This window comes from Diabrotica virgifera, chromosome 2 (assembly GCF_917563875.1).
Source record: "Diabrotica virgifera virgifera chromosome 2, PGI_DIABVI_V3a".
NCBI lineage: Eukaryota > Metazoa > Arthropoda > Insecta > Coleoptera > Chrysomelidae > Diabrotica > Diabrotica virgifera.
In genome coordinates this window covers 87,691,690-87,717,923 of record NC_065444.1, presented here as the reverse complement: position 1 = coordinate 87,717,923, position 26,234 = coordinate 87,691,690, and the positions used below count along the sequence as shown (strand labels likewise).

Sequence of the window (26,234 nt, the reverse complement as noted above, 5' to 3'; positions counted from 1 at the left end):
AGAGTTGGACAAGGGCCAAATAATCTACATATTGAATTATATTGCTGGTTTTTAAATGTGGTATTTACAAATATAAACATGTGAATTAATAGGTTAAAACAACGTTGCCAATGTTTTCAATGATATGACACATATACAGATATGATTGAATTGAATACCGGAATCAATATTGAAAATATTATTTTAATTGTCTATTTGATTATTGAAATATGTATGTAGCCGGGCTGTATCGTCGCCCCCGCTAGCAAAATTATTCCGATTCGATTTTTTGCACAAACTTACTCAAAAAAAGGTCCTTATAACATATCCACAGGATGCCGGGCTGTGCTGTGGTCAAAAAATTGTTTAAAAAATTTTTTTAAACAAATTCACAAAAATGATTTTTTTATTTCCACAATTTTTTTTGATAACTTTTAACATTTTTTTCTAAAATTGATTATTGTCGAGTTATATGCGATTAAAACTTTGAAAAATGCGAAAATAGCCATTTTTAAGGCTTAATAACTCGATTAAAAATTATTCTTATGAAAACCAAAAAGTAACCAAATCAAGTCGCAAACCCCTTCTTCAAGATCCTGAAGGTTTTTTGTGATTATTTTATTACCAAGCTGTTATTTTTAATTATTAACCATTAGCGCTATAGTCCAGGATGTATCGTCGCCCCCGCTAGCGACATTATTCCGATTCGATTTTTTTGCACAAACTTACTCAAAAAGAGGTCCTTATAACATATCCACAGGGTGCCGGGCGGTGCCGTGGTCGAAAAATTGTTTAAACAATTTTATCTAGGTACTCTATTAAATATTATGTATAAGTTTTTAATTTGTGAAAACTGTCATTCTAGATAGCAGTGCGTGAAGGGTTTAAAATGTGCGTGAAGTAACAATGTATTTTAAATGGGATTTACTTTTTCGCATTGTTTTTTGAAACACTTTTATATCAAATATCCTTAACGTTCACGTTGTCATGGTGATGACATAATAAGCAATAAATTACAACAAAAATTGTGACAGTTTTGTGGTTTGAAAAAAGTTAGAATTTTTAAATGTCAGAGTTCTAAAAATTGTAGAATAGAAATGAACTCCAGTGACGAAGTGTTACAGCTTTTTTATTTGTTTATCGTAGATAAAATATTGTATGAAACTGTGCGTTTTACGAACTTACGCGATGTATAGCACTCGCCCAGCTGTCGCTGGTGCTCTAAACATCGCGTGCGTTCGCAAAAAAGCATACTTCATGAACTGTTTCATAAATAACTATTTTTTAAATAAATTCACAAATATAATTTTTTCATTTCGAATTTTTTTTAGATAACTTGGGTTATTCTGAGCAAAAAAGGTCTCTTGTCATTTTTTTCTAAAATTGATTGTTGTAGAGTTATATGCGATTAAAAATTTAAAAAATGCGAAAATAGCCATTTTCAATGTTGTTTTAAAGCTATTTCATTGTGGCATTTTTATAATCAACTATTTTCAATGGGAAATATGCCACAATTTGACCAAAAAATGATTTTATTAACGTTTCAAAGCCCAAATCGGGTTTCGTTGTCAAAATACAAAATACTACTAAAATAAACAAAAACTTTGTTGCTAAGTAAAAAAAAAATTCTTCTAATAATTTCGACACTCCCATCGAACAAGGTTGTAACTCAAGTTACACCTTTTTCAGATTTCAACACAGGCGAATTCAGCAAAAAATAGCGCACACCACAATATAAACTACATAGTTTAATTCTCAATAGTTTGGCTAGTACTCCATTGAAAAAAGTTGTATTTTAACGTACGTGTGCCATTCTAGCGTGAAAATGGCAATAACACTGGATACTCCCTATGTTAAATATTTACTTACTTTGTAGTTGATGATTAACAAGGTTTTTAAATGAGTTACAACTTTGTTGCACGTATGTTTAATTTATAAATTATTCAAACATATGGTGCATCTCATAAGTCAATTTATCGAAATAAAAGTCAACAAGTATCTACGGACTTTTTTTTCCTTTTTGATAGTTGCGGTGGACAAAATAAGTATAGAATAGTGTTTGCTACGTACTTCTATGTATTAAAAAAGTTTAATATTAATATTGCACATGTATTTTTTTGAAATAGCACATTCACAAAACGAGGGTGATTCAATGTATGCATTATATAAAAACCGAAAAATATTAAGTCGTATATGCTCCACACCTATGGATAACCATGATACGTACGATATGCCAAAGCATCAGGCAAGCCTAAATTCGTAACTGAAATAAATCAGAAGCAGATTCTAAATTTTAACCTATTTAAGGACACACGTTAATTTTGAAGTAGATATTAATAGTAAAAGAGTAAAGTAATAAAGTAAAATGGTTTAAAAGTAAATATTTACAGATCCGCAATAAGAATGCGAAAAATTTAAGATATTTTTTACCATTTTTTTTTCATAGTGTTTCAACCTTTTAATAGTTAAACGGGAAAAGTAATTAACACGGAGAGTGCAAAATGGTTGTTAGGCGAGTTACAACCTTTTTCTTCGGATACTCATGTTTGATCTCAAGTTTTTATCTCAATCAAACTCAAGATATTCAATAGCTAATAAAATTGCAAAGCATACATCTCACAGTAATCCCTTATTATGTTATAAATATCATATCGCATTAGTGTAAAAGAGTCTAATCATTTCGCTACAAATTTTTAAAAATTTATGTTTTCGTTTTTTGCCTCTCCTGTAAAATCGCTAAAAATGAGTTACAACTTTGTTCGATGGGGGTGTCGATTTATTAAATCTGACTTATTTATATCGGCAATTTAGACGTATATTATATATTTTAAAGTAGAAGACTTTAAAATGATATCGCCAATATTTATGATTTGCGTTCCTGGGACGACTTTACTAAAAGATAGTTCATTCGATGACATGAAATCAATCCCAACTCAATAATATCCGTCACAAAAAAATTATAGCATGTGATCTGTCTTTAAAAAGACAACCAAATGCAACGATGACAGTAAAATTCTCGCGTTAGAGATTCCATAGTAAATCACGAGGAAAAACCGGGAAAAATACCTCGTGATACTATCCCGACATCGTAAGTATTTGGTCTTACATTTAATTTACTTTCAAAAAACGAATACCAAATTCTGACTTTATTATGTTTAAATTATAAATAATATTAATAATACATAGATATACAATAAGTAATACTAAAATATAAAATTTGTACTAACTCGATAAGTTATTGACTTACTAATCGTCGTATTCTCTTTCTATTGACTTCCTCTTTCAGTATGGGTAACCACTTCCTACCTGCATTCTACCGAGGAATTTGCGACACAATTGGTTTCATTTAGCATAATTAGAGCCGCTAAATAAAAAATAAAAGACACGGCTCTAATTATGCTAAATGAAACCAATTGTGTCGCAAATTCCTCGGTAGAATGAAGTAGGATGTGGTTACCCATACTGAAAGCGGAAGTCAATAGAAAGAAAATACTACGATTAGTAAGTCAATAACATATCGAGTTAGTACAAATTTTATATTCTAGTATTACTTATTGTATATCTATGTATTGTTAATATTATTTATAATTTAAACATATTATTATTAAAGTCAGAATTTGGTATTAGTTTTTTGAAAGTAAATTAAATGTAAGACCAAATACTTACGATGTCGAAATAGTATCATGAGGTTTTTTCCTGGTTTTCCCTCGTGATTTACTATGGAATCTCTAACGCGAGAATTTTACTGTCATCGTTGCATTTGGTTGTCTTTTTGAAGACAGATCACATGCTATGATTTTTTGTGACGGATATTCTTGAGTTGGGATTGATTTTATGTTAATCGAATGAACTATCTTTTAGTAAAGTCGTCCCAGGAATGCAACTCATAAATATTGGCGATATCATTTAAAGTCTTCTACTTTAAAATGTATAATATACGTTTAAATTTCCAATATAAATGAGTCAGATTAAATAAATTATTATTAGAAGGATTTTTTTTACTTAGCAACAACATTTTTGTTTATTTTAGTAGTATTTTGTATTTTGACAACGAAACCCGATTTGGGCTTCGAAACGTTAATAAAATCATTTTTTTGGTAAAATTGTGGCTTATTTCCCATTGAAAATGAGGTATTTTCAAGGCTTAATAACTAGATTAAAAATTATTATTATGAAATGCAAAAAGTGACCAAATCAAGTTTCAAACCCCTTCTTCAAGGCCCTGGAGAGATTTTTGTCATTATTTTATTACAAAGCTGCTGTTTTTAATTAATAACAATTAGCACTATAGTCCAACTTCATCGTCGCCCCCGTTAGCGAAACTATTTCGATTACATTTTTTTGAACACACTTACTCAAAAAGAGGTCCTTATAACATATCCACAGGGTGCCGGTCGGTGCCGTGGTCGAACAATTGTTTAAACAATTTTATCTACTCTATGTCATATTATGTAAGTTTTTAGTTTGTGAAAACTGTCATTATACGCTGTGAGCTCGTACGTAGAGGGGATATTTACAAATTCGCGAACGCCAGTAGTGACAAGTTTGTAAACGTTTACTGGAAATTTGACATAAATGTCAAAGTGATTAATTTAAAATTAAAATTAAAAACATTAATTATAAACAATATTAGTTGGTCAAAGCTGTGGTATATATTTTTACCTTAAATATACTTACGTTTTAAATACTGAATTTAAGTTTTTTTAATGTTCCGTAATATCTAATTATAAATAATCTATTATAATCTTAGCGCCATCTATACGATTATTGTCAAAGTATCCGAAGTAAGAAATTGATATTTAATCAATAGAACGTCAAAATGATTAGAAAAATTAAAAAAAAATCGATTACAATTTAATTACTTTTTTGCGTTGTAAATATTAAGCGATAACAATTAAATAATAAATTTAAAAATTACCGGTAAAAGTAGAATTAGTAACCGCTAGGAGCGACACCAGCGAAGCTCAGAGCGTATAGATAGCAGTGCGTGAAGTGTTTAAAGTGTGCGTGAAGTAACAATGTATTTCGCATTTTTCAAATTTTTAATGGCATATAGCTCGACAACAATCAACTTTAGAGAAAAATAACAAGAGATTTTTTTTGCTCAGAAGGACCCGAATTATCTAAAAAAATTGTTCGAGATGAAAATATAATTTTTGTTAATTTGTTTAAAGAAAATTGTTTAAACAATTTTTCGACCACGGCACCCTCCTGCACCCTGTGGATGTGTTATAAGGACCTCTTTTTGAGTAAGTTTGTGAAAAAAAATCGAATCGGAATAATTTCGCTAGCGGGGGCGGCGATACAGCCCGGTCTAATGTAACCGTAAACAGTTATACTGTTTCATTTTATTATTTATTAACATCAATGAAATGCTTATAAACATTATACAATCTGATCAATCAATAATATTGATCACGGTCACACAAAAGAGTCACCAATACAATGGGTTTCTGAACTAAAATTCCACTTTAAATGCAGAAAAGATACTTCCCTACTTAAATCCCTACTGTTGTTTTGAAGTGATAAATTGACATGACAATAAGAAATGCCAACAAACGAATTCTCTTTAACCAGTTTTGCAAGTAGGAGAATGTTCGTGTAGAGGGTATAAATACAGGTGTATACAAAGAGAAAATAGGAATTGAACTGAAATAATTGAAAATTAAAATTGAAGAAAAATGGGAAAAGAGAATATTTTATTATTTGATAGAAAAGTTGAGCGCTAAATATTTTTAGAAATGAAATAGTAAAGGAAAACGTAAGGCACACAAATGAATAAAGTCAAAATAAATTCGAATATAATAATAATGAATTCAAGAAAAATAACAATGTGAAATTTATAACGTTAAACACTTCTTGTATGGTTTCGAAACTACAGGCAGCAAAGCAATCACATCATACAATTATATTGAATTTGGTGGTTTTCTGGGTGTAGGAATCATAACTACCTCGGGTTTTTTCGATATCTTGGCAATATATCTTAACCATTTCGAGGCATTAACAAGATATGTCAGCTTTATATTGACTTTTTTAGGACGTTGTTTTAGGAATGCTTTCGTGGGTTTGATATTTTCTTTATCTTTACTTGCCACTTATTTTGGAGTGACCGTTTTAATTTCACCTTCTTCCTGTGTGACGACCTTTTCTCAGTCAAGTCTCAAGTCGAAGGTGGCATCAAGTTGATTAACCCTGTGTAGATTGGATTTTGAAAAACGTCCAACGAATTTCTTAGTAGAGGATGTTTCACAATATGCCTTTTTGAAGTTATACTTCTTTACGGGCGTAATGACGGTGAAATTTTATATGGGAAAACCTAGCGACCGGGCGCATGCGCATTATAACTTTGTTCTGATTGGATGTTCAAATGACATGACAAAAATTATCCAATATGGCAGCTGTGGCACAGCTGTGGGACTGTGTTTGGTTATAATGTATGCTTGTTGCGTTTTAAAATTTGTAGGAAGAGAAACAACAAACAAAAAGTTAGTTAATGGTTATACTGCCTTTTTAAATAGTTTTCATATTATATTTTTGGACTTATTTACATAGAAGAAATGACTGTTGCATGCCAATGTGAAAGCTCATCAAACTGTGCCTAGTATGAGTGCCGCAAATCTCGCTTATTCAAAGCTAAAGAATCTTTCACTGGTAAGTGTTTTATAAATAGTTGATCAAATTTTGTTATGATATTTGAACATAGCCACTTTGCACGACGCAAGTGATTGCGAAATGTATTAGTCTTTATACGGGCTCCGATACCTACCTTGAACCTACCAAAATACATAAGTAGTATGTAATACTTTTTTTTACATAATTTGATTACCATCAAAATTTATATCAATATTCACCTAATATATTGTCTTCTTACCCTATGTTTTGTTGTATTTTTTCAATTCTAAATCATTTCAATTCAAAATCAAAATAATTTGATTTACATAAGTTAAAAATGTCAAAAGGTTAATCTGTTTAGTTAGACGATCTTCGCACATAATGACAAGCTGCCTCTGTGGTGCAGTTTTAATGCGGGTGAATCCCAATACAACGCAAATACCAGCCGCGTGGTAAGTTGGTTCGAATCCCAATAGAAACTTTTATTTTTTTATTTTTTTTTATACATTTTATGATTGTAAGTATATTTATTATATAATTTTATTTTCAGAAAATACGTATTTAGTTAAAAATTTTTCCGACAATTAATGTTCAGAAATCATTTGTGGCATTTTTAATGTGTTTGTGTGTGTTTTATTTTTTTATTATTTTAATTTTTGGCACTGTTTTAATAAAAATGTTTGAGAAGTATTAAGTATAAATTAATTTAATATTTAAATAAAATATAAATAAAAAGTATATTAATTTCGTTTATAATCATATAATCATATAATCATATAATAGAAGTATAACTTCTTACGTGCGTACAAAGTACACACACATTCTTTTTTATTTAGCTAATGCCCCGACAACTAATGGCCATTGGCATGGTAACTACGGTGAATTTTTGCAGTCAGATACCCAGAGTCATGTGTAGTGTGTGTGTTGAGTGAGTGTCTTGTTACTTTGCAAAGTCAACGTCATTGTCTTTGCAAAGAGACGCTAATTCCGAACGTCTGTGGTCCCTCCGGTAAGTACCGATCCCACAAGGAAAGAAACTAAATATGCCCTTTTAGGGTCAATTTCTCATATCGAGTTCAACTCCAGTTTAACCTGAACTTTTAGTGAACGTCAGTTTAAAGTCAAAATCGTCTTTCTCAATTAACGTTCAACCGATGGCAGTTTAAACTTGAACGATGCTTGAACGCGGGAATTCGGCCGTTTAAAGATTTCAGAACCCAGTTCAGATGATTTCATGGATTACGCATGCGTTGTATTAACACGAAACGCTGTCATAATATAAATATTACCTATTTCATTATATTAAGCCTAACGATAAACGATAACATTATTTTTGTTTTTATTACATTTATTTATAATTATTAAAATGACTATTTGACTATAAATATTTCAATTTAAATCAAAAATGAATAACCATTTTCAATTTCGTTGCAACACGAAACTACAGCCGCATCATTATTCCAGTTCAATCAGAGAGTGCAGCAAGCACCTCTACTGGTTTCGAAACTTATTAGTCTCTCATCAGGAGGCACAAATGCTGCTCTCTCTGACCCAACTAGGACCAGCCCCGGCGTGCAGTCACGGATTGCTACGAACGAAATGGCAGGGATGTCCTAGCGGCAACTGCTAGCAAAAAACTAAGTTTTCAATCTAATAACACATAAAACAACATCCAAAAATGTTATTCTACATCCTACCAGACTGAAAATAATGGGAACCTTCTCTGGTAACACCTCCGAGGCTTCTACAATTTGCAAGCCATAACGGATGCTGAGACTAAGGAAGATGAGGGACTTTTACAATTTATAATTCACGTACCACCTACTCAGCGCGATAAAGTTTCAACGAGAATGGTTCCCTTTGTACTCCAATCAGAGTAAACATGTAAATCAAAAATGTATAACCATTTTCAATTTTATTGCAACACGAAACTGCAGCCGCATCATTATTCCAGTTCAATCAGAGAGTGCAGCAAGCACCTCTACCGGTTTCGAAACTTATTAGTCTAAAAAGGGTAGTTCCCTAGGTATTGCCTACTTATTAGTCTCTCATCAGGAGGCACATATGCTGCTCTCTCTGACCCAACTAGGACAAACCCCGGCGTGCAGTTACGGATTGCAACGAACGAAATGGCAGGGATGCACTAGCGGCAACTGCTAGCAAAAAACTAAGTTTTCAATATAATAGCACATAAAACAACACCCAAAAATGTTATTCTACATCCTACCAGACTGAAAACAATGGGAACCTTCTCTGGTAACACCTCCGAGGCTTCTACAATTTGCAAGCCATAACAGATGCTGAGACTAAGGAAGATGAGGGAATTTTACAATTTATAATTCACGTACCACCTACTCAGCGCGGTAAAGTTCCAACGAGAATGGTTCCCTTTGTACTCCAATCAGAGTAAACATGTAAATCAAAATTTAATAACCATTTTTAATTTCCATTGTTCCAAAACTATTGTTTTCAGTCTGGTAGGATGTAGAATAACATTTTTGTATGTTGTTTTATGTGCTATTAGATTGAAAACTTAGTTTTTTGCCAGCAGTTGCCGCTAGGGCATCCCTGCCATTCCGTTCGTTGCAATCCGTGACTGCACGCCAAGGTTTGTCCTAGTTGGGTCAGAAAGAGCAGCATATGTGCCTCCTCATGAGAGACTAGTAAGTTTCGAAACCGGTAGAGGTGCTTGCTGCACTCTCTCATTGAACTGGAATAATGATGCCGCTGTAGTTTCGTGTTAGTAGATAGACAACGTATGTTCTGGCGCATCCCCTAAATCGCAACCCTTAAATATTAATAAATGCCAAACGGCTTAACGTAGGATGACGTGTGACGTATCGTTGGAAAGGGGATGAAAAAGGGGGTTGAACGCAGTATGTGGCGTGCGCATCGGAATATGCCAAAAGGGCATTACGTCATATCTTCTTTTCTGTTGGTCCGATTTTGACGTAAGAGGACTCGTCGGAAAGTGGAGGGGGTAACGAATAAGTTGAGACAAAAACAAAGATGGCGGCAGTGCCAAAACGGCATTACAGCATATCTTTGTTGCTATTGGTCCGATTTTGACGTATGGGGTGTCAAATGAAAGCGGTGGCAACACAGAAGCCAACTGTTAATTCTTCTTCTTCTTTTCGTTTGGCAATTCTTCTTCTTTTCCGTATAATGCCTAACAGAACGTGACATTCGACATCTTTGTTGTCATTGGTCCGATTTTGACGTATGGGGTGTCAAATGAAAGCGGCGGAGACACAGAAGCCAACTGTCAATTCTTCTTCTGTCAACGGTCAATATTAACTGTCAATTCTTCTTCTTTTCCGTATAGGATCCTGGACACCCATATAAAAAGCATGGAAAACGGAAAGTTTACCATGGACAGTAAAGTCCTTTGTGAACATTTAAGTCAAACTTGGACAAAAATTCAATACAAATTAAATGGGGTCAATTCTTTGTTACACATTATGCAGTCTAGGTTGGACTGGACTATTCTAAATAAAATTTCTAAGATAATCGCATTCAAAAAGTGTTTTTGTGTTAGGAAATATAATATCGAGATATTACTTATTATTTATTAAAGATATTACAATAGTTCCAGTAATTTTAAGATAGTTTTTCTTTGCAGTTCTGCCTTTTTATTTAAACCTAAATTCATTAGTTCAGTAATAATTTTACGTTTCTGAAGCATTTTCTCTTTGTATGATTTTCGTATGGTCATCCCACGTTCAGTTTTGTAAAATTGTCTTCTCTTTTCATTGGCTTCATCTTTTCTTCTAATACCTTCCTCACCTCTTTCACACTTGCAGGTTGATTTTACGTGTAGTTCATGCACTGAAGCATATTTTTCTAGATTGCTAACGCCTCTGCTCGCTAGGGTAGAAATTTCATTACGTATACTTCGACAGAATTTTCCTCTCGAATGTAACAACTCTAATTTAAATACACTTCTCTCGTAATGGGAGTGAGGTTTACCTAAAAGTCCATCTCCATCTCGACGAAGGGGTTTTTGACCATCAGCACATGCAATGTATCTTAAAACACCAACACAATGATCCAAACAAATAATTTTTCTAAACGTAGTTTTTGGATGTAGTCTTTTCCCTGCACGTTGTATTTTCTTCTTGTAAGCCAACATTGTAGATCCATTTGTAAAGTGAATTAATGAATGCAGATGTTCGTGTGCAGTACTTCCGTCGTCTGCTACTAAATGACAACGGCAAATGGAATACCATTTTACATTAGGAGCACATGCTAGAAGAGTAAAGTCACTCTCATTTAAGAGTAAATGATACCATTCTCTTGGTGACTCTTCGTAATCCTTTGCCATGTCCGCTGGCGAAAGAGCTTTAATACCACTGACACTCAAAAGAGCCAGATAGTCACTTTTTGACAAAATAGACATATCTTAACTGGCTATTTAATAACAAAGAACTGAAATCTCAAAACTGTCTCACTAGACTAAGAGTCCTTACGAAGTTGTTAAATTTATCTACCAGTACAGCCTCCCCCACCCTAACTGATTATTTCATATAGGTAAAAAATGGGGGTTACTATACTTTCGACTACCGTGTTTCAACTACCATTCCAAGGTCACAAGCTAACGTAGGTAAGCATGCGCTAATATTTTAAATTGGTGTTACTGGTTGGAGAAAGAAATAAACGATTTACACATAAGTCTACATTATAGGATTAAACTAAAACTAGACAAAATCAGAACAACGTCGAGTAAAAATAAAGAACGAGCTGTATTTTGTGTTTAGAACTTTGTATTTATATTAAAAATAATGTTAAGTCTTTATTTCTTTATTAAAAATATATTATTTAGATCAGAAAGTTTTGATTTTTCTTTCCTCTCCTAACCATGAACACCAATTTAAAATATTAGCGCATGCTTACCTACGTTAGCTTGTGACCTTGGAATGGTAGTTGAAACACGGTAGTCGAAAGTATAGTAACCCCCATTTTTTACCTATATGATCATCTGCGAAAAACAAGGTTGCTAGATATTTACCACCGCCTCTGTCTATTCCCATTCCGGATAATTGTTTCCTCCACTGCTCTAGCTATGATTGAATATATTTTGAATAAAGTCGGAGGCAGACAACATCCTTGTTTAAACTACTTTGTTATTGGAAATGATTCACATATACAGTTTCCTTCTTTAACGACATTTCTTGTGCATTTATTTACCTATTTTAATTGTAATGTATGAAAAATATTAGTATTTGTATATACGGGGTGGCTCACGAATTTACTCGTGAAATAGAAGTTATAAAATAAGGAAATTTTAAAAGTCTAGATTAGAAATTTTCGTTGGAATTACTCTAGTGTGTGAAAATATTAGTACTTGTATATACCGTGTTGATCAAAAATTACTTATAGACGAAAGAATGGAAGACCTCTGTATAATAGTGGACATTTGACTAGTTTATTTGAAAGAACAATAATAAGTAGGCTGGTGACGAGCAGTTGATGTTGGGCTTGCGTATTTGACACCTCATACGTCACAATCGAACCGATAATAGGTCACGTTTAATGTTTCACGTCAAATGTCACGTCCTTCGTCAACCGACACGTCCTGCGTCGAATGTAACGTTATTCACGTCACGTCATTCACGTCCTACGCCAACTGTCACGTTCTGCGACGAATTTCACGTCATTCACGTCCTACGTCAAATGTCACGTCATTCACGTCCTACGCCAAATGTCACGTTCTGCGTCGAATTTCACGTCATTCACGTCCTACGTCAAATGTCACGTCATTCACGTCACGTCATTCACGTTCTGCGTCGAATTTCACGTCATTCAGGTCACGTCATTCACGACACATCATTTACGTCACGTCATTCACGTCACTCATTCACGTTTAAATGTCACGTTCTACGTCGAATTTCACGTCATTCACGTCACGTCATTTACGTCCTACGTCAAATGTCACGTCATTCACGTCACGTCATTCACGTTCTGCGTCGAATTTCACGTCATTCACGTCACACTAACAGAAGGCACAGACGATCACAAAGACGTACAGACGTCATATTCTAAACCGCTTTTAATGTAACAGCAGAGGGTAGCAGAGGGTAACAGAGGGTAGCAGAGGGTAACAGAGGGTAGCAGAGGGTCACAGAGGGTAGCAGAGGGTCACAGGCGTCATCAGAGACACGCTAACAGAAGGCACAGGCGATCACAGAGCGGTATAAGGGGTCAGCAGAGTGTATCAGAGCGAAGCAGAAGGTAATAGAGATTAGCTGTCATTCACGTCCTACGTCGAATGTCACATATCTACGTCAAATGTCACGTTTTGCGTCGAATTTCACGTCATTCACGTCACGTCATTCACGTCCTACGTCAAAAGTCATGTCATTCACGTCACGTCATTCACGTTCTGCGTCGAATTTCACGTCATTCACGTCTTACGTCAAATGTCACATATCTACGTCACGTCATTCACGTTCTGCGTCTAATGTAACGTCATTCACGTCCTACGTCAAATGTCACGTTCTGCGTCAAATGTCACGTCGTTCATGTCACGTCCTACGCCAAATGTCACGTCATACGTCAAATGTCACGTTCTCTTAGGCACTATACGGAAAAGAAGAAGAAATGACAGTTAATATTGACCGTTGACAGAAGAAGAATTGACAGTTGGCTTCTGTGTCTCCGCCGCTTTCATTTGACACCCTATACGTCAAAATCGGACCAATGACAACAAAGATGTCGAATGTCACGTTCTGTTAGGCACTATACGAAAAAGAAGAAAAATTGACAAACGAAAAGAAGAAGAAGAATTGACAGTTGGCTTCTGTGTCTCCACCGCTTTCATTTGACACCCCATACGTCAAAATCGGACCAATGATAATGAAGATGTCGAATGTCACGTTCTGTTATTCACTATACGGAAAAGAAGAAGAATTGACAGTTGGCTTCTGTGTCACCACCGCTTTCATTTGACACCCCATACGTCAAAATCGGACCAATAGCAACAAAGATATGCTGTAATGCCGTTTTGGCACTGCCGTCATCTTTGTTTTTTGTGTGTTCTTTACCCCCTCCACGTTCCGACGAGCCCTCTTACGTCAAAATCGGACCAATAGCAACAAAGATATGCTGTAATGCCCTTTTGGCACTGCCGCCTTCTTTGTTTTTTGTCTCAACTTATTCGTTACCCCCTCCCCGTTCCGACGAGCCCTCTTACGTCAAAATCGGACCAATAGAAAAGAAGATATGACGTAATGCCCTTTTGGCATATTCCGATGCGCACGCCACATACTGCGTTCAACCCCCTTTTTCATCCCCTTTTCAACGATACGTCACACGTCATCCTACGTTAAGCCGTTTGGCATTTACGACCGGGGGTTGCTATTTAAGGGGTGCGTTCTTAGGGGTTGCGCCAGAACATACATAGCCCCTCTACTCGTGTTGCAACGAAATTGAAAATGGTTATTTATTTTTAATTTACATGTTTACGCTGATTGGAGTACCAATAGGACCATTCTCGTTGGAACTTTACCGCGCTGAGCAGATGGGACGTGAAATATGAATTGTAAAATTCACTCATCTTTCTTAGTCTCAGCATCCGTTATATCTTGCAAATTGTAGAAGCATCGGAGGTGTTACCAGAGAAGGTTCCCATTGTTTTCAGTCTGGTAGGATGTAGAATAACATTTTTGGATGTTGTTTTACGTGCTATTAGATTGAAAACTTAGTTTTTCACTTAAATTTAACTTTATTCAAAAACAGCATAAAAAAGGTGGTACAAAATGGCGATAGTTTTTTACCTTTTGCCATCTATTGGCATTTCTCGAAAGCTGTAGAACGTGCACTCACAATGAGAAACGAATTCCAAATAAAACCGAAGTTCACCGGTGAACTTTGTTCAACTGAACCATAGATTAAGACAGATATGAGAAATCGGCCCCTAATCTGTGAGGAATACAAGTTTAATTTAAAATGCAATTTATATACATTTCGATTTCCACTTCGAAAATATGTAGTTCTGAAAATATACATTAATTTCAAATATTCATTCATGTATAATTATATTAAACAGTGTAGATAGAATAGACTACAAATATGCTTTATTGTCATTAAACATTGTACAATTTTATAAACAAAGCTTATTAAAGAGTCAGAAAAAAACAATATGCAATTTACTGAAATTAAATAAATCGTCAATATAAATAAACAAATAATGCAACATAACAACAAAGCTTCAACAACAAAATTTAAATAAATTGCAAATTAACCTTAGGAACTAATAATTTTAACCCTAAAACGCACAACCATATGCAGTTCCATGTATTCCCAAGGGTGGGTAAAATATACCCACCTCGAAAATATTTAATATATTTATTGAGAGTTGTTCCGAATGTGAGAAATAGATTAAACTTAAGAATCTTATGCCTAGTACGCACAACATTTTATAAAATATTAATACAAACGATGTAAAAATCTTACAACAAAGTTACGACGTACATCAAAATTAAAATACCAGTAAAAGCTAGTAATTCAGATTTATCGATTTTTTCCACATTCTTCCTTTCTGCCTCCTCATTAGTGTGGAGGATAATTATGTCGATTATGTTCCTGCCAACGAGAAATTATATAATAGTTATTTATGATATAAGTGTTAAAAGTACAGGTTTAAGGCACGCATGTGAAAGTTTTCAGAATGAGCGATAGCGAGTTCTGCAATTCACATGAGTGCCTTAAAAATGTACTTTTTAACACTCATATCATACAATATTTTTTTTACAAACGTAATTACAGGACAATATCTACAAAAACTTTTACTTGAACGTGACTGACATTCCATTTTTATATTTTTTTGACATTACATCAAAATTGTCTATACGGTCAATACGAACTGCAGTGCCTTAAAAATATTTTAAGGCACTAGTGCCTTAAAGTAGAATTTTTAACGCTCGTATGGAGTGCTAAAAATTGCATTTTTAACACGGTTGTAGAAAAAAACTTTTATCTACTCTATGTCATATTATGTATAAGTTTTTAGTTTGTGAAAACTGTCATTATAGATAGCAGTGCGTGAAGGATTTAAAGTTTGCGTGAAATAACAATGTATTTTAAATGGGATTTACTTTTCGCACTGTTTGTAACTTTCGAGTTGTCATGGTGACAATCCTTAAGTTTCGAGTTGTCATGGTGATGAAAATATGAGCAATGAATTACAACAAAAGTTTTGACAGTTTTGTGGTTTGAAAGTAGATAGAATTTTTAAATGTCAAAGTTCTAAAAATTGTAGAATAGAAATGAATTCCAGTGACGAGGAGTTGCAGCTTTTTTTATTTGTTTATCGTAGATAAAATATAGTATGAAACTGTGCGTGAAGTACTTTTTGCGATCTTACGCGATTTATAGCACTCGCTCCGTTTTCGCTCGTGCTCTAAAAATTGCGTGCGTTCGCAAAAAGCATACTTCACGAATACTTTCATAAATAACTATTAGTAACAAGTTTTACCAACGGTGGATATTTTGTGCCCACCCCCTAATTAACTCCAGATATTACTATTATTTTCAAAAATATTGCTAGAAACAAATTAGCACTCGATAAAGGGCAGTCCTTTTAACATTATGTCATAATTTTTGAAATTTGGAACATCTAATAAATATGTTTCAAGGCAATATGCATTAGATGGACATTTTTTACCCAACCTTGGGCCTTGGCCGTTTAAGGGTTAATAATGGTAGGGGAGGCTTGCATGCTAAATTTTCCTAAAGCGTCATTGGGACTTATTGGATTGTGAAGATTAGGTCCTAAAAAACCAAAAAAAGTTAAGTTTTTAATTTTAATGGGGATTTTCCATTTTTTTAGTTTAATTTTCCATTTCCAAAAATCGTTTTTTCTGATTATGGCGCCATCCATCTATTCATAATTCTATTTTTGTTTTGTTTTGAAGCTTCATTTAATTTACAATCCGTTATCACTCATAACAATAAGTAAATTTTATGACAATTATTAGAAGAAAAAATGACATATAGGAATTCTCTCCAGTGAGAGGCTTCCTATAACATATAATTATTAAACAAAGTTAATAACGTAGTGGTAAATGTTAATTCAAACGAAATGAATTTCGACTCAATTCAAGCTTTCTGCTTAACCCAGGTATAAACATACCAAAAGGCACCGCCAGGAAAACATTCCACTTTGCGGTTCAGAGAGCCCATATGAAACGAGTATTTGAACTCTATGCAGAGTATGGCATTAACAAAATAAGAAAATCTACTGTTAAAATAATTTATATCGCAGTATGGATAGAACGCCCTCTAACGGGGAATAAGCGAAATGAATTTCGACTCAATTCAAGCTTTCTGCTTAACCCAGGTATAAACATACCAAAAGGCACCGCCAGGAAAACATTCCACTTTGCGGTTCAGAGAGCCCATATGAAACGAGTCTTTGTACTCTATGCAGAGTATGGCATTAACAAAATAAGAAAATCTACGGAGATTATTCGCCTACTCCCCGTTAGAGGGCGTTCTATCCATACTGCGATATAAATTATTTTAACCGTAGATTTTCTTATTTTGTTAATGCCATACTCTGCATAGAGTACAAAGACTGGTTTCATATGGGCTCTCTGAACCCCAAAGTGGAATGTTTTCCTGTCTGTGCCTTTTGGTATGTTTATACCTGGGTTAAGCAGAAAGCTTGAATTGAGTCGAAATTCATTTCGCTTATTCCCCGTTAGAGGGCGTTCTATCCATACTGCGATATAAATTATTTTAATTTATATCGACAATCTACGGTCGGAATAGTAAAAATCTGTCTTCCTTAGAGCCTCCTTGACAACAGGTAGACCTAGAAATAGTACTATCGGGGGATGGAGGAAGACAGATTTTAATCAAAACGAAACCGTAGATTTTCTTATTTTCTTAAAATGTTAATTCATTTTATTTAAATCTGTTTATTAAGTCTGTAGGCTTTAAACGCTTTAGTCGACGCACTTCATCGTTGACATTAAACAGTGCGCGCACTAAGTCATTAGAGTGAGCACTAGTTTTGTTTTTGTATTTTTCACTGTACTTTGTGACTTCAGTTTTTATGGATTGAACTTAGAGGTATTTTTCTATTATGTTGTTCGAAACATACCACGGAGCATTGGTTATAATCCGAAGAACTTTGTTCTGGAATCTTTGTATGATTTCTAGGTTTGAATTGCTAGTAGAACCCCATAATTGAATTCCATACGTCCATATTGGTTTCAGTACGGCATTATATATTAATATCTTATTTGTGAGATTTAATTGTGATTTCCTGCCAATAAGCCAGTAAAATTGTCTTAGTTTGAGACCCAATTGTTTTCGTTTTGTAAATATATGTGTTCTCCACGTTAATCTTCTGTCAAGATGTAAACCTAAATATTTGACTTCATTTCTTTGAGTAATCATTTGATTATTTAATAGCACTACTTAATAGGGGACGGTCCTGCGAGTGGAAAGCGATTAGCTGTCTATAAAGTGCTACTAATCAAATCCAATTTTTGTAAGGTTGTTGGTGTATTTTAATTCATTAGACCGATTGTATAGTTAAGTACCATAGCATAGATTGCATGTAGAAAACAAAAGCGGTAAAAACTGTAAGTAGAACTAATTTAAATACATTTAATTAATTTAGACAATAATAAACGCCGTCAGCTGAGCCAAAATAAAAAGCAGAAAAGCGACATCAGTACTGCTAAGAACCACATTATTTGGAAGCGGAAAGAAAACAGGGCCGGCCTAAGAGATATTTCAAATACGGCAGACAACATCAAAAATAGAGAAAATATTTTGAGGTTTTAGGAAGGTAGACACGGCCAGCTCGGAAGACAGGGAAGTGTGAGCTTGAATTGAGTAGGGTTCACGCCTTATGAACTGCACTCGAGACGCTGTGGATGCCTAACCTGATTATAAAGGAGGTCAATAAGCAGTATTTTAATGAGATGAAGGAAATAGAGAAAGAGAATGAATTAATTAAAGAAGAAAACAAGATACTCAAAAATCATATAAACATGATAAATAATAGATTAGACAAATTAGAAAACAAAGAAAGGAGAAATAACATCGTAATCCAAGGCCTAAATGTCAAGACGGATGAACACAGCATTCTAAAAGAGGAAATGAAAACTTTCCTAGATAACGAGCTAGGAGTGCAAGTAACAGTAGCACATGCTAAAAAGTTGGGCAGTAAAACCTGTTTGATCAAGCTAAGCAACGAGTCTGAAAAATATAATGTCATGAAGAATAAAATCAAACTAAGAGGGTACAGACAAGGAAAAATATATATTAACGAGGACATGAGCAAGAAGGAGAGGGATATACAAGGACAAATAAGAATAAAGGCAAAAGAAGAAAGAAGCAAGGGGAAGAAAGTCAAAGTAAGGTTTCAAAAAATGATAATAGATAACGAAGAATGGATATGGGACAATGATGCGGATAAACTAATACCTGAGATAAGCAACAAATACCCAGGAACAATCCTTCCAAAAAACTGATAAGCGAATTGGACGGAGAGACTTTGATGACGACCAGGAAAGGACATGGAACATCTAGTAATATGAAAGAGCAAACAACGAGGAAAACTAATAACAAGGAAGAAAAGAAAAATAAAAACAAATGTCAAACGAGAATAGGTACATGGAATATAACCTCAATAACAGGAAAGGAACGTGAATTAACAGAGGAAATGGAAAGATTTGAGCTGCAGTTTATAGGAGTAAGCGAGACGAAAAAAGTAGGAAATGGATTTGTCGATATTGGAGGGCAGCACATACTATACTATTCTGGAGTTCAGATAGGACAAAGGGCAAAAGAAGCCGTGGGAATAGTTGAAACGAAAGAAATGAATAGAAGAATAACCAAATTCAAACCAGTATCATCAAGAACCATATACATAAAAATAGAGTTAGAAGAAGAAGAATGTCACATAATACAGGTATATGCACCGGTAGAAGGAACAGAGCAGGAAAAAATAGAACTATTCTATGATGAGATACAGAAACTTATTGATGAGATACAAGAGGAAAGCAAAAACATCATTTTACTAGGAGACTGGAATGCACGAATAGGAATTGATGAAAATATGGCATTAGGCTGCTTGGGAAGATATGGAGAAGAGACGATAAATAGAAATGATAGAAGAATGATAAGTTTGTGCCAAATAAATGACTTGTTAATTGGTAATTCTTTCTGGTATCAACCGAGAAACGAAAAATATACATACGTAGCAGAAGAAAGAAACGCGAGAAGCATAATTGACTACAAAGTATATCCTCGAGATGCAGAACTAACGATACAGAATATAAAAACAGAGAACGAAGCCGAACTCGGTACCCAATACAGACTAATGACAGCAGAGATAAACATGAAACTAATGGAAATAATAGAGAGTCCTCAATATACAAGAATAGCAATATATAAAATGAAAAATATGGAAATGAGGAAGTTATACCAAAGAGAGACAGATAAAAAACTGGAACACTATGAAAACTATGAGGAAATATGGAATATGGAAGAAAGATGGAAAAAATTGAGAGACACGTTATGGAACACTGCGAAACAAGTATGTGGAATAAGAAAGAATGGTAAGAATAATAAAAGAACTGGATGGTGGAATAAGGAGATAAAACAAGCTCCAAAAAGGAAGAAAGAAATGTGGAAGCGATACATAAACACAAATGAAGAGCAAGACAGAGACGAATACAGAAGACAGAGAAATATAGTGAAAGAACTAGTAAAAGATGCGAAGAAGAAGAGCTGGAAGGAATTCGTTGAAGAATTGAACGAATGTTTTGGGAATAACAATAAACAGTTTTGGAATAAAATAAGAAGCATGAAAGGAATAAAAAGGAAACCAATAAGAGGAATTAGAAATGAGCGAAATGAATTGAAAACAAACATACAAGACATACTAACCATATGGAATAAGCACTATAAAGAAAAATTCGAGGCAAGTAACCAACAAGATGAGGAGATAGGAGAGCAGGCAAGAGAAGTGGATAGAGACAATCGAGTAAACGAAATTCATATCAAAGATATTGAAGAAGGATTGGCAAGAATAAAGATTGGAAAAGCGGGAAGTGCCGATGACATAGATCCGGAGATGATGAAGTACGTGGGACAACGAGGCAAGCTTTGGCTACTCGAAATAATGAGGGAATCATGGAGAACAGAAAAGATACCGGAAGACTGGGAGGAAAATTCATTGATACCAATACACAAGAAAGGAGATGAAGCGGAATGTGATATCTATAGGGCTATATGCTTATCATAAGTGGCATATAAAGTCTACACCGGGATAATAGAAAGGAAGCTCAGGAAAGAACTGGAAGGAAAACTAGAAGTAGAACAAGCGGCATTTAGGAAGGAAAGAGGAACAACAGATAGTATATACATAATGAGAAATATAATTGAAAGGAAAAACGAAATAGGAGAAGACATGTATTACGTTTACCTATAGATATTAAAGCTGCTTTTGATTCTATAAATAGAGAAGTAGTATGATCAGTAATGGAAGATCTGCAAATCCCGCAAAAGATAGTAAGCGTGGTAAAAAGTACGTATAGAAACGTACTTGCTAAAGTACAAATAAATGGAAACAGATCGCCAAAAATAAACCTAAGGAGAGGAATAAAACAGGGGGACAGTCTCAGCCCAGTTTTGTTTATATTAGTAATGGATAGAGTAATGAAGAGCGCTAAAAGAAGGTCAAGGCAATTACAGTCAATAATAGGGTACAGGAATTTAGTACCAGTGAGAATGGAGGGACTACTATATGCAGATGACTTAGTAATAATAGCAGGCAATAAAGAGAAAATGCAAAATCTAATCAATATATGGGTGGAGGAAATAGAAAATTTGAAAATGGAGGTTAATGTAAAGAAAACGAAGACCATGATAGTAACCCAAAAGAAAAGGGAAGAAATAAACCAAACGATATTTAGGTGCAAAAACGAAATAATAGAAACAGTCTCGACGTTTGAATACCTTGGAGTAATAATATCAGAGGATGGAAAGATAGATCAAGAAATCTCATACACAGCGAAAAAAGCAAATAAGATCTACTATGCACTAAATAAAACAATATTTGGAAAGGAAGAAATAGATAAAGAAATAAAACTGAAGGTATACAACGCAATCTCCGTGCCAACTTTAATGTATGCAAGTGAGACATGGGTAAACAATGCAAAAATAGACAGTACAATAAACGCAGCGGAGATGAAGCAGCTAAGAAAAATAGCAGGAAAAACAAAATTGGACAGAATAAGAAATGAAAATATTAGACAAAGACTGAAACAGGAATCGATAATAACCAAGATACAAAAAAGAAAATTAAAATGGTATGGACACATTAACAGAATGGACCAGGGAAGGCTAAGTGATAAGCAGGTGATGGAATCGAAAAGATATGGTAAAAGAAGGAAAGGGAGGCCAAGGAAGAGATGGATCGATCAGATTATAGAAATTGGACAGGAAAAAGGAAAAACACATCAACAAATGAAAGAGTTAGCAAAGGACCTCAAGAAATAGAAGAGATGGATAGAAGATGAATAAAACCTCCGACGCCCCTAAGGAGCATAAGGAGTTTCGAGAAAGAAGAAGAAGAATAGCACTACTGGACATATACCTCTTCTTAGTGTAAAGGTAACATGGATTGATTTGGTCTCATTAACTCGAATTTTCCATTTTTTTAACCATGCTTGGATATTATTAAGGCTGGCTTGTAAGTTTCTTGAGGCAGTTACTGGATCATGATGTGAGGCGAGTATTGCGGTGTCATCTGCGAAGGTTGCTCTTATTGTAGTTCTTGAAGTTGGTAGATCTTCAGTAAAAAGCTGGTACAGCATTGGTCCTAACACGCTACCTTGCGGTACTCCTGATTTTATTTGGTATAATTCTGAATATTCTGAATGGTATATAACTGAAAAAAATCTGTCAGATAAGTAAGAATTTATAAGTTCATAATACGGATGAGGCAATAGGTTTTTTAGTTTATAGAGTAGACCTTTGTGCCAGACTTTATCGAACGCTTGGCTTATGTCAAGAAACGCTGCTGAGCAATATCGCTTATTTTCAAAGTCGTTGCTGATATGTTTTACTAATCTATGGACTTGCTCTATGGGTTCATGTTCTTGTCTAAACCCAAACTGATGTTCTGGTATGAGATTTTTGCTTTCTAGTATTGGCTTGAAGCATTTTATTATTAATTTTTCCAGCACTTTGGAAAGCAGAGGCAGTAAACTTATTGGCCTATATGATGTTAATTCCTCTAGTTTTTTTCCTGGTTTTGGGATCATAATTAAAACTGCCATTTTCAGTTGTTGCAGAATATAATTTAAACTTACTATTGCATTAAAAATTTGTAATATTGCCGTTATTCCTTTCTTTGTTAATTTTTGTAGTATCCTACCCGTTATCAGATCATAACCAGGAGCTATTTTAGGATTAATTTCTTTCATTATTACATCCTTAACTTCATTGTACTTAAATTTCGGTATGGGCAGCTCCATTTGGTAAGGTTCATTTGGTACTCTATTTATTTCCTCCAATTCTTCAGGTGTTGATTCCAAGCTGTTTGGTTGAAAGACTTGTGAGAGATAGCTACCAAAGGCATCTGCCTTCTCCATGTTATTTCTTGCCCATTTGCCATTGTTTTTTCTTATTGGTGGTATTGGTGTCTGAGGACTTTTTAGTTTCCTTGTGACTTTTTAAAAGTGAGTAATCGGTGGTTTTTAGTTTCCATAGTGAGTAGTCGGTGGCTTCTGTTGGCGTAATCTCTTCTAAGTATCTTTGTTTATATTCATTTTTTACTTCAAGTATTATTTTTTTTTAGTTCCCTTGCTGCTTTACTAAATTTATTTGTATTGCTCACTGTTCTGTTTTGTTGCCAATTTCTTCTTAGCCTTCTTTTCTCTGAAATTTTTTGTTTTATAGTTGGAGTTTGGAGTTGCTGCCCATGAAGCTTTCTGTATGTTTTTTATGAGGTTAGTTATTGCCCATTCAACATCTGCAGGTTTTGAATCTATTGCTTCATCTAATAAATTTTGAAAAGTATCCCAATTGGTCTTTTTATTGCACAGAGCGGATAGATTTGGATTCTGAGTTATATCGGAGTACATGTTCATAAGGACTGGAGTGTGATCCGAAAAAATGTCTAGGCTGGATGTTGCTGTCACTAATTTGCTGTCAATTCCTATTGTGATATAAAACTCAAGAAGGTCTGGTATTTTATAGGGGTCCGAAGGCCAATATGTGGGTTCTCCTGTTGACAGGTAGTTTAGATTATTGCAATGTATTGCAGTTAGTAGCCCACGACCCTTAGTAGTTGTAACTATCGTACCCCACACTGTGTTTTTAGCGTTGTAATCTCCACCCGCTATATTATATAATTTTATAACCCCATTTTATATTTGCAATATAAAATGGGGTTTCTATTTAAGATTTTAAATTAACCTCCCACCCACCTCCTGGGGGGGGGTTAATGTTTGGTGTCATTCCATAGATTTTTGAAAAATATTGAACGTATTGACGTATTTTTCAGTTTTTCGATTTGATGTTAATTTGGCGAATTATCGCGGGTTTCCTATTTGAAATTTTAATGGTACCCCTCACCCCGATCAGTGAGGGTACACTGTTCTTCATGTACTTAAATTACCTTGTCTTAATCAGTAATCTGACCGTTTCGAGTTTTCCTAAGGATAGAATTTGTTTACGGACTGCCCCCAACGCACGTCCTATATTAAAATGCCATATACGGTAGGGGTACATTTACAAGGTAGAAGGAATCTCCGTATGTGATTTTCTGACGCGCTCGAGTAACTGCAAAAATCCCTGCTTGGGCTCCACTACATTGCATTATTTATGTGTGAATTTAGTAATTATATCTAGCATTCTGTGTTAATTATGCAGCAATTATAATATTATGTTATAATTATATTATAACAAAAATGGTAGAATTAAATAGTCTGCTAATTAACAATGATAATTCTAATTAAAACTTAAAACTAGTTTTTTTCCCTCATTCCGTAGTGTTTCACACCACGAAATGAGGAAAAAAATGACATTGTCTCGACAACATAAAAACGCTTTATCTGACGCTGTTAAATTCGGATAGAACAAATGCAACAACGCATTGATTAATTAAAATTACATAAATAATGTATGTGCATAAATTGTCTAATCATGTTCATAGTGAATTCTCCTGGTAACTTCTACTGCGATCTTTATTAAATTAGCGTTTTTTGCTAGCCCGGTAAATGACCGTTGTGGAGTGAAATTTTTCTATATTAAAATCACAATAAAGATGCAATAGAAATAAACAAACCAAGGCACGTTGAACGTTACGAGGAATACTCCCAAATAATAATTTACAATGTATACAAACTAGTTTGTCCTAGGCCAAACTAGTTCATTCTGATATAAATGCACACACTTCAGGCCAAACTAGTTTGGCCTAGGCCTAGTTTATCCTAATATAATAAAGACTCACTGCAAGAAGCTGAAGAAGACTTAACGCAGGAGTCAGATAGTGGCGAAGAAAAACTAGAGACAGGAAAAAATGGAGAGAAATCGTTAAGAAGATAACATAAGCAAAAGGGACTGATCCTCCCAAGAAATAGGATCTAGAAGGCTTTCGCGAATAAGCCCCATATCGGGGTGTACAGTCACTATGTATAATAAAGACTCACACTTAATAATAAACTAGTACGGCCTAGTCTAAACCAATTTAGCCGAGTCAAAAGAAATTTAGCGAATGTAAGGACCTTTACATGCGGGAATTTCCCAAATCACGTCCCAACAGGGATGGCAAACAAAAATTATACATCGATATATTGTATCATATTATGATACATCGAATAAAGATAGTCGCCATCTCTGAGGTCTCTATCTATAAAAGTAAAAAACAGACGTACTCTCAATCATTTATTGTAACTTCCGACGACCGGTTTCGCTCTCTACAGTATGCAGTTCATCTTCAGGTCAACTGTTACCAGTCACTAAATGCTACAAATAAAAACCAGAGTTAGAAAAAAGTCTGGTTGTAAAAGATGCTAAAGATCCATAAGGTCAAGCCAATATTGAACAACATACATAAAAGTAGTTAAGACAGCAGACAAATAAATATGCATGTACACTCGGGGGCGGTAACAAACGTCCCCAAGCTGAAAAACAAATGCAGATGTATGTCGTCTGTAATCATGCAATGATAAAGTGTCGTACTTATGTTCGGCTACAAGGAGCTACTTCCTGAGTATTCATTAACATGATATCTTGCTTAAGTTATGCTAACGGGATATGGTGGAATAGAGGGAGGATGTTGTAAAGGTTAACAAGTTTATGGAAATTCTTAAGGGTGGTGAGATAATTGGTGAAAGACAACCAACAAATCTGTGCCTACTATTTTGATTTTTGCCTGCTAAAGTAAATGTCATATATACACTTTTAATATGTGATGTTTTTAAAGATCGTTGTTTATATTTATTAAAAGATTTTTATTTATATTTATTAAAGACTTCTATTTATGATTGAATGTGTTGGTGTAAGGCTTACAACGTTTGGATCAAAACGGGTTGATATCTAATATATATGTTAGCTCTGGACGTGCAATTGTAACCCAAATTGTTAAGGTCAATACTACTAGATGTTAT

At 34.4% G+C, this 26,234-nt stretch overlaps 1 protein-coding gene across 2 annotated transcripts in view; it reads left to right on the top strand.

The window, feature by feature from the left end:
* The window catches only part of LOC114327295 (protein peste-like), a 547,602-nt gene that overhangs the window by 146 nt on the left and 521,222 nt on the right, over positions 1-26,234 (top strand). The gene's annotated exons all lie outside the window — the stretch shown is intronic.